Source organism: Dermacentor andersoni, chromosome 8 (genome assembly GCF_023375885.2).
Source record: "Dermacentor andersoni chromosome 8, qqDerAnde1_hic_scaffold, whole genome shotgun sequence".
Lineage (NCBI taxonomy): Eukaryota > Metazoa > Arthropoda > Arachnida > Ixodida > Ixodidae > Dermacentor > Dermacentor andersoni.
In genome coordinates this window covers 33,651,188-33,661,756 of record NC_092821.1, presented here as the reverse complement: position 1 = coordinate 33,661,756, position 10,569 = coordinate 33,651,188, and the positions used below count along the sequence as shown (strand labels likewise).

General features: G+C 47.3%; 1 long non-coding RNA gene across 1 annotated transcript in view; it reads right to left on the bottom strand.

The window, feature by feature from the left end:
- Nucleotides 1–1,031: 1,031 nt before the first annotated feature.
- LOC140220009 (uncharacterized) overlaps nucleotides 1,032–10,569 on the bottom strand; it is a 29,360-nt gene continuing 19,822 nt past the window's right edge. Inside the window, exon 4 of the long non-coding RNA XR_011896259.1 lies at nucleotides 1,032–1,145. This is a non-coding gene — a long non-coding RNA (uncharacterized lncRNA). The remainder of the gene's footprint in view (nucleotides 1,146–10,569) is intronic.

Genomic DNA, 10,569 nt, shown 5'->3' with positions numbered 1-10,569 from the left:
TCCAAGTGGCTGTCAATTTAACTCGTGTATACGGCAATTGTTGGTTCACGGCAATCAGAACACCTCCGCCACGTGCGTCTCTCCCATCGCATCGATAAACGTCGAAGTTGGGAAGATCGGCCAGGACTTCTGAGTCACTGATTTCTTTTGTAAGCCACGTTTCTGTTAGTATCAGTAAGTTACTGGCGGATGATGTCATAAGATTTGATACGTGTTCACGCTTTGGCGGAAAGCTGCGTATGTTCGTGAAAATTACTGAAAAAGACAGATTATTACGTGGGATGGGAGGGCGAGTTCTTATATTCGTGGGATAATGCGATTGCTATGCTGTTTCTCTGACAGTCTGTGATGTCTCGTCAAATATGTACCGTTTAGTACCTATGTGCAATGTTTTCCCGGGGGCGTCTTCCCGAGGGCGTCCTCGGGCACCTAAATTCACTGAAATAAAAATGATCTTATGAAGTATATATGTGGTCACGTGAGAGCTTCGTTTATCATGTGTCACGTGTTTGGCTCCCCTGATGGTGAGCGTGGTCGGTGAGGATGCATACGAACGCATTGGAATAGTTCAATAGCACTCGGAAAACAGCGGTCTGCAAGAAGATGTTTTGAAGGATGAAGAGAATTGCACCACGGGGTCTTTGTGTCATGCTCTGCTTCGCTGTAGTCTGGGTTGTCATTCTTCCAGAAATCACAAGTATGTGATGTTTAGTTGCTGTCAAAGGCGAAAAGGTATATGCGCCGTCCAATTGCATCGGCGCGTTTTTGCAAACTGGATTACAGCGCCTCTTTTACCATGGAAGATTATTTGAAAAAGTTTGCTGTCAGTTGTTCAAAGGAGTATTGTATAAGAAATATAAATAGACATTGTAAAATATAGTTACAGATTCCCAATTGCAGAAAGAAATGGTAATTAGTAAAATGAATACGCTGGTCACATCTCGTTCACACTTTTATCTTGAGCGAAACTCCACCTGCTATTTGTTTACTCTGCGCGAAATGTGAAAAAAAGTCGAGACAAGAACAGCAGGCCATTTAAGAGCGACGTCTTTATTCAAGAACTATCCCTCTGTTTCTCTTTCGGGCAGCAAAGGGGCCATGGTTGTCCTTCAACAAATTTTTCGTTGTTCTCTCTAAATGGGCATCTGTGTACGGATAAACAAGTTACACTGTCAGTGAAATCAAACCCATATAAATCAGGCGTCAAAACTATGCTGCAGTAGAAGCAAAGCATATATGTATGGTGGCTTGAGCAGTAGGTGTGCAAACCGACCGGTCTTGGACATAGTACCCCACTTCTCCGAATCATGACGCAAAATTAACACGGCATTCAGGAGAACGGGGATGAGGGGCGCATGACGAATAAGACAAGCAGTGTGAAAAATTATGACCTGTAGCCGTCAGTTTGTACAGTGAGGTGCTATGGTTTTCTGTTATTGCGCTGTTAGAAGTTTATAAATAATGTGGAAGCTGTTAAGTCGTTACGACACATATGACGTGTCTACTGAATACGACAGCAAGTGGTTTGAAGGTTGGAACAAGAAATTTTCCTGCTTACGTCTCGAGAACATATATACGAAACAGAGAGGGGGAAGAGAGGACAAGGGAAAAGATATCGAACGAAGAACGCACCCGTAATTAGCGCTTGCAAGGCAGTCTGATTGCGGCTGACGTCACTTTACAACAAAAGCTTCTATGACGAAAACATGAGGGGCAAGATAAGCGGAAGCTCATTACTCAGGAATCACCGGAGATCACAGCAATTAGTGGTGGTTTTACTTTCTCAAAGAATATCAACATGCACGCGTATTTCCTTGCTCTGAATTGTAAGACAAAGGGACTACCGCAGCATTCTTCTAAGCGCCGGAAAGAGCCGAAACGGACGCCGCTTGTTTGGTTAAGGACGCTTTTAAAAACAGGCAATTCCTTTCAGGCAATTTCAGGTAAAACAGGTAATTTCTTTCACCCACGCGGTTTACCATAGGTTTAACATAAGGCAGAAAAACGCGTGTCACAGATATGCAATGATACAGTTGTTCCGCTCATCTCTGTAGTATGATGCCTGAGAAGAGAGAAGCGATATAATAATTTGAACTGATCAAAAAACGTGATTAAGACCACAACCACTCCGAGAGATCACAAGAAGCTGCTAAAAGAAGCCTGCGCCAACTGCTACAACCTTATATTTTGGTACGAGCGCTTGCGGAGCTTGTCAGTCCGTGCATGTTGACTGATGCTCACATTGGATCCTGCGGTGTAATTTCCTACGGCTCCCGCGTTTTCTATTCGTGTGAATTTACACTGTGACACTAACCTCAATAAATGAGGTTCTATTGAAGGCTTGTGATCCGACAACTGAACCATAACTACAGGAGAGCTAAGTTCGCTATTTGGTGAAATATACACCAAAATATCGGTAGCAATGGCGTCAATGCCAGTGAGTATATTGCAGGAAGCTTCAAGAAAGCGAGCACGAAAACAAAACCAATATATATATATATATATATATATATATATATATATATATATATATATATATATATATATATATATATATATATATATATATATATGGGAGCAGCGAGTTCAGCTACAAGTGCCACATTCTTGCTACGAACGACTCATAGCACCATGAGGTTCAGTGCTTATGGTTTTCTTGCTGAGGACGAGGTCGCGGGTTTCATTACCTGCCGCCTTCCGATGGGTTCTGAAAGCAAAACGCTCAGGCACTTAGCTTTAGATGGACGTTACTGATGCCCAGGTGGTGAAAAAGAATTACGGGGTATCCTGCTGCATCGTCTGTCATAGCCAATGTGTTGATTGTTTCTGGACTTTGAACATCACAACTGATTTGATTTAAGCAATACTTGCTTGCAGCGAGTCCATGACAAATATTTTCGCATTCTACGACTCTAATATATCTCTGAACTTTTTGAAAGCCACTGAAACTGCCGTGCCAGGTTCTTGCATACGAGCTGGACAAAGTAATCCCAGCATTTCGGTTTTTTTTTACAAAATCAGAATGTGCCATAGAGCTTTGTTCGCTCTGCTCAGAAGGGTAACATTACGAAGTGTGCATCACAGTCAAAACCAGCCGCAGCGGTATCCTCAGGCACGACTCGCCTACATTACATATGGACGATGACGCTCATAGAGGCACCGTTCTACTGAATGCAGGGCCATTTTATGCGACGTCATGCCGAGAACTGGGGAACAGCCCTAGGACAGCATGCCTATTCATCTAGCCCCCTAGCATACGTACGAAGTGTTCATCGAGCGCACTGCCAATATTACTTCCACACATTTATTGGTTGATTTAGAAAAAAGTACAAAACAACGTAACCCAATAGTAACCCTAATAGTGCAGCAGCTGATCGTGCCTTAGAAAACGTAGTATTGCTATGCAGTTTAGCGATATACTTGTGTCTGTAACTTAATCGACCGACACAACGACTGAACGCACTTGTGCACTTGCCAATAATGTGGCTATCGTTAGGCTATGTTAAAGGGCGTTGCCGCTGTGAAAGTCAGCATAAATATCAATTTGAAAACAATAGTGGTGCAGGAAAGGTCGAGCTAATATAGCTAATTAAGTGAGCAAGTTAAGAAAATTAAAAGTTTCGATACCAGACATCTGAAAATATGCACAACATGAACGTTTATTTTCTCTCGGAAATCCAGTCACAATCAATTCTTATGCACGTCACATATGAGTGCAACAAAGCTCCGCAATAGGGTGCATGGAAGTGTTGGACCTAATGGTGTCCTTGCGCAGAAGGCGTTGCGTCAGATGTATTTTAGCAATGGATGGTCGCTTTTTTTTTCTTTTTTTTGGCATTAGACGCAGTCTACACTGATGGCTTAGAAGACAGCATCGCTTCCAATTGACAGAGCACGTCCATCTCCAAGGCGTCTTTGTGACTTGATGTGCTCAGCCGCCACCTTGTTTGGACAGCAAGTAGCATGCATCATTTTTGACTTCGATGCATGCTGTCTTTGTGAAGCTGTCATTTTGTGTGATGCATCGGTAAGCAAGCGCATGCAACGGACTAGTCAGCTAGTAAGTCAGCGCATTCTAGTCTCCATTCTGACTTTTTACATCAATAAATGCTGTTTAGTATAAATACACTTTCAAGTCTTCTCTCTATATCGGTAAGCATACATGTACTCTTAACACAGCGGGACAAGTGGGACAGCGTATGCCCGAGACGTGTGAAGTCAACCTTTCAGCTCCACCATGCCTGTCACTATGAATGCAACATCTGTATTGCCAGAAACAAACTAAGGTAGCGACTGTGGTACACTAGGAGCAACGACGCTGGAGAAGGCAACGTAAGCGAGGCGTTCCCGATAATGCGCCGGCCAGCGGTAACACTACGGTCCCCAAGTCAACGTTTGATTTCTTGGCGTTACGGCAAGCGACCGTACAAGAAGCAGCGAGGGAGGCAGTGTACGATATCGCACATATCCAGGCAGGGACCCTGCCCGTAATCGGCGCAGCAGAGACGTCGCGCAAGCTTCCATCCTTTCGGGCACAATTTCTTTTTTTCGGATTGAGCACGATTACACGAGCATATTTTCTTGGCGAACGACATAACGCAAGTTTACCATTGGACCAACAGAGCCAGCTCTTGCAGAGTGGTCCAAATATTCGGCACAATTCCTTCTATGATGTCCACGAAGCCAGACTCGAGTGGAAGGAAGACTCAAGCACTCTTACCTTACGAGAGTAGGAATGCATAAGCTTCACTGAAAGGTGGGATACCGAGCTATCAAAAGAGGTGAGCCCATTGAATCCGGCTACTACAGGCCAGCCGAAACCCGCTGTTGTAACCTCACCGAGAAACTAATGACAAATGTTTGCTGCTCTACTAAGGGGGCACAGACAGTGACACACAGACACATGCATAAACAAGAAACAGACGCGCACCGCGCAAGGGCCTTGTCCGTTTAGTGTTTTATTGATATTAGCTTTGTTAGGAAACTTAACTCAGTTTCCGGTAGGTATCGCTGTCTCTAACATTATTCCCGCCAAATTAGGTTACTGGGTATCCCGTGGTCTAACGGTAGGGCTCGGGTTGCTGTGCTGAGGGAACTGGGTTTGAAAACAATCGTTGCATGAACTTCGGTCAGTAGATATGTGCTTTCTTAATGAAAATTGTTCTCGCCAACTTGTGTTGCGGGGTACGCGCCACTCTTCCATGACAAAAATTGCTCCTCCAAGATTTCTCCAGAGCTGAGCGGAATAGTCAGACATACTTGTCTATATATATATATATATATATATATATATATATATATATATATATATATATATATTGCAAGACAGCTCTTACAAATCGACGGTTTGTTTTGCAGGCCGCGCACTGAAGACGATGCCGCTGGCCATGATGATGAATACCAATCTATCAATCAATCATTATTTTCACTCTTTCAATAATGCAGAAAGAAGGACTGTGCCAAAAATCTGTGTCAGAACAGCTTGACTTGGTCACAGCCCCATGAAGTAGATGAAGGCGCAATATAATTATTGGATTGGATCCAATCCAATTCAATAATGCTGACGCACTTTCCCCCGCGCATGGAAGCGGCCAACCTAGCCGCCGGTTATCGCGGCGAGCGCCGTATGAAAGGCTTTAAACGCGAAACATGCACGATCTCTGTGGCGTGGCAGCGGCCGTCCAAAAGCGGAACAGCGGCAGTGACCTGATAGTTAACTGGGCGCAGTCTGTTTCCGAACAGAGTAGGGCCCGATGAAACGGGGCTCAAATGTCTCGGATAAGCCAGGAGCACTCCCCCCCCCCCCCCCCCCTCCCCGAACTGGGGCCCACAACAAAACTGCGCCTCCAGGGTGGAAGGAAACCACATGGTGGGATACGTAATAGCGAGTTTTCTGGTTCTGTTGACTTGCCTAGGTGTGGAGCCGGGCACGTTGGCGACAACAGGCGATGCGCGAAACAAACTGCTTACACATTGATGTGGACGAGGCCACGGGGACACCAAAGAAAGAAACGTCGAGTATATTGATCGGTTGACGACCATACAGAAGAAAAAAGGGCGAGTACTCCGTAGTGCGTGGGACGGCCGTGTTCTATGCGAAAGTGACGAATGGTAGAATGACATTCCAATTGATGTGGTCAGTGTTGATGTACTGTCGCGAGCAATATGAGCGGGAACACGCGAACGCGTGGCAAATAGCCTCGAAATCAAGTTAGAGCGATACGCGGATGGTGCTGTCGAAAAAAGGGGGAAAAGGAGGGCGCCCTTCCGTTAACTGTTGGCGCTCCCACAGCGCTTGCGTGTGTCGAAAACGGCAGCTTACGGCATTTCACTGGCTGCCGTTGGCCGATACGACCGTTACGTTTACATTGACTTACAGCGAGACTTTTTTTTCTTGCATGCTTTTTTTATAGAGCGCAGCTCTTAGGCGCCCGTTGCGTTTAGCGTAAGTTGGTTTCATATATACCCCCATAAGAACACATGCATGCCTTGTGAAGCTCATCGTGTCACGCACCCGCCGTGGTTGCTCAGTGGCTATGGTGTTAGGCTGCTGAGCACGAGGTCGCGGGATCGAATCCCGGCCACGGCGGTCGCATTTCGATGGGGGCGAAATGCGAAAACACCCGTGTACTTAGATTTAGGTGCACGTTAAAGAACCCCAGGTGGTCGAAATTTCCGGAGTCCCCCACTACGGCGTGCCTCATAATCAGAAAGTGGTTTTGGCACGTAAAACCCCATAATTCAATTTTTTTTAATCGTGTCACGTGTTCCAGGCAGGCGGAAAGATTTTCCAGGGCAATAGCTCTCGAATGTTTACGCTTCAAAACAGTGCTGCTATTGGCCCCGCTTCGGTGCACAAAGTTATCACTAACCGCAATATCAAAAAGCTTTGTCAATATGCGCTGGCGATGGGAAGTTCTGCATGTTTTATAAAGAGACTCATGGTGGGAGCGCCAAGAGTTATTAGAACGGCGTCTTCCTTTCCACCTTGTTTCCTACGGCGGCCACCGCGTATCTCCCATAGCAGGGTTCGAGGTAGGCTCGAGGCTATCTGACACGCACTCCTGTGTTCCTGCTCATATTGCTCGCGATAGTAGATTGGTATCAAGTCGGACTGCCGATGAAAGCTTTCTGTGAGGCCTTTAGTTCGAGGGTGGTAGCTGGAAGTCGCTTTATAGATGGTATTGGACGCACGGAGAACATCGTCGAGAAGTTTAGACAGAAAGGTCCTGCCGCGGTCACTCAAAAGCACACATGGGGCTCCATGCCGTAAAAAGATGGCTTCCAAGAAAAAGGCTGCAACCTCCGCTGCGGATACCGAAGAAAGTGTGACTGTTTCGGCGTACCGTGTCAAGTGGTCTACAGCAGTAGCGACCCATTGTACACCGCCAGCGGATAAGCGTAGCGGTCCCTAGAGGTCAATACCAACGACTGGGAAAGGAGCTTCGGGACATGGGACAGGTTGGAGCAGTCTAGCCTGAGGTGAGGCGAGTCGTTTGCGGTATTGGCAGAGCGAACAGGAAGCCACTTAGATCGCTACGCTGGTAGCAAGTCCAGGCCAAGAGAAGCGGCTGCGGATTTGCTCATAGGTTTTATGGAAACCAAAGTGACCGGCAGTGGAGTCGTCGTGGAAGGACTCCAGTATCTGAGCCTGAAGGGATTAGGGAATAACAGGAACTCAACGGTGTTCTTCGGGATGAAACACGTACCGGCATAACATCGAATTTTCGATCTTGAAGTTCTTCAACTGCCGACGGAGCCGAGTTTTAGGTGCGCTAGATGATACGCGAATACGTTTCATAACGGAGTGGCAGTAGGAGTCACAACGTTGGCAAGATGCAAACGTATGAGAATGACTGGATGAGAACCGGTCGAGAGCTGCGAGCGAAGGAAATGCAGAAGACGCGTCCTGCAGTTTGCTCACGCAAGGTTGTAAGCAAGCATCGGTTGAAGACCGTGGTAGAGGACAACGAGAGAGAGCATCGGCATCCTAGTGTTTCTTTCCAGACTTGTACGTGGCGTCGAAGTCGTATTGTTGTAAACGAATTATCCAACAGCCGAGACAAGTTAAATTCTTTAGCGTCGCCAACCAGCACAAATCCTGGTGATCAGTAACGACTGCAATCTGGCGGCCGTACAGATGAGGCCGAAACTTTTGGACGGACCAAACAACGGCGAGACACTCTTGATCGGTAATCGTATAATTTTTCTCTGCAGCTTTTAGCGTGCTACTTGCATATGCAACCACATGTTCTTCGGAATTTTTCGGACGTTGCAGAAGAACAGCGCCGATACCGTTGCCGCTGGCGTCAGTATGTAGAATAGCGGGCGCTGTGTTGTCAAAATTACAAGGCACAGGTTCGGACGTGAGGCCACACTTGGGAGCGTCAAAAGCAGTTCGAGATTCTTCCGGCCATATGTAGGGACCTCCAGAAGGAAGGAATTGATGGAGTGGCGCCGCGATGGTGGCAAAGTTAGTATGAAGCACCGGAAATACGAAGCTATGCCAAGGAAGCTACACAAGTCTTTGGCGCGTTGAGGCCTGGCGAAACGGAGGACAGCGGTAATCTTATCGGGGTCAGGCCGAAGGCCGTCGTTGCTGACAATGTGTCAGAGTATTTTAGTAGTTTTGCGGGCTAAGTGGCACTTTTTTTTGTATTCAGCTGAAGTTCTGCAGCTGAGAGGCATGCCAGGACTTCATCGAGGCGCTGAAAGTGCTGATGGAAGGTCGACGAAAATATGACGATGTCGTCAAGGTAGCATAAGCAAGCTTTCCAGTTTAGGCCCCGTGGTACGGTGTCAATCATCCGCTCAAATGTGGCGGGAACATTACACAGGCCGAAAGGCAATACGTTAAATTCGGAAAGTCCATCGGGTATATCAAAGGCAGTTTTTTTCCTTGGCTGCTTCGTGCATGGGGATCTGCCAGTATCCGGAGCGTAGCTGAAGAAAATCCGGAAAAGCTGAAGAAATACTCCGCGCCTTGTAATAAATTTAGCGCATCATCGATTAGGGGGAGTCGATATACATCTTTGCGGGTTATTTTGTTAAGGGCATAGTAGTCTACGCAAAAGCGCATTGAACCTTCTTTCTTAGCCCCAAAGTGACAGGTCACGACCAAGGTATTGAGGAAGGGCGGATTATGCTTCATTTCAGCATGTTGATAAGGTGGGTTTTGATGAACTGCTGCCGGCGCACGATGGAAGTTCCATCTCTGTGTATGCGATGATCCATCGCAGAAGTCTGTCCCAAAAGAGGAGAGTGCACATCGAAGGAGTCTTTATGCTTGGATAACAACGCCAGTAACTCCTCCGTTTCCTGTGGCGTCAGATAGGTGCTGATGGCACTATAGCGAGAACAGAAGCAAGGATCGCTTGTATAGCTGTGGGTGGTTGCGAAGCAGCAGTAGTCGAGGCAAGCACAGAGACCGGCATAGTGTCCAAATCGCACATCACAACAGCGCCTTTAAAAAGCAGTACAATCTCAGTTATTGTGTTGAGTACAGCGAAAGTGGCCGTGCCGCCAGAGAAACTCCTTTGGACAGGCAATGCGCTGACGGTACAACTACCGAAGTGTTACTTCGAAGAGTTACTTCGGTCGTCGCGAAATAACCATTCTCGGGCACCTTGTAAACGCCAACTGAATTCGACCTGAGCCGGCCAAAATACCAGCCGTGCAAGACTTTCCTATGCCGTGCTCACTTAAGGACGTTCGCAGCTTCAGAATTATGCTCGTACTTTTGTCGCTTTGTTCAAAAGTTTGCTGACATTGCTCGCCCTCTCACCGAGCTTTTAAAGAACGGCGTCGCTTTCGCGTGGGGACAGCGGCAGGCCGTAGCCTTCACAGCACTCCTCAGACTCTTGACGAGCTCCCCAATTTGAACCTATATTAACTCTTCAGCACCCAGTGAAATCCGTACAGATGCTAGTGGTCACGTAATTGGCGCTGTTCTCGCCCAGATTCAACGTGGTCAAGAGTGCGTTATCGTTTACGCAAGCCGTCTTCTGTCCACGGCAGAGCGCATCTCTTCTATCACCGAACGAGACTGCCTAGCGCTCATTTGGGCGATAGGAAAGTTTCGCCCATACCTATTTGGTCACCATTTCTGCGTAACTACCGACCACAACGCGCTCTGCTGGCTCTCCTTGTTGAAGGACCCTACAGGGCGTCTAAGGCGTTGGGCATTGGGCTTTCAAGAGTACACACGCCGACTTTTCCTGCCTCCCTGTTGACCCACCGGAAGCCACAGACCTCGAATCCGACACACGCGTTATGTCTGTCTGAGGCTTCGTCAGCACCGTCGATGAACAGCGCCGTGATCTCGTTCTGCGAACCATCATGGATCGGTTAATCTCGTCAACTCCTGATGCTTCCCTTCGTCTCTTCTGTATTTCCGACGGAGTCCTGCACAAATGTACAGGACTCCATCGCACAGCACCATCAGGGTGGACCCTGATGGTGCTGACCTACTGCTGGCAGTACCGGGGCAGCTTCAAACCACCGTGCTTCAACAACTCTACAACGCGCCCACCGCTGGGCATCTCGTTGTTACTCGCACCTTTGACCGAG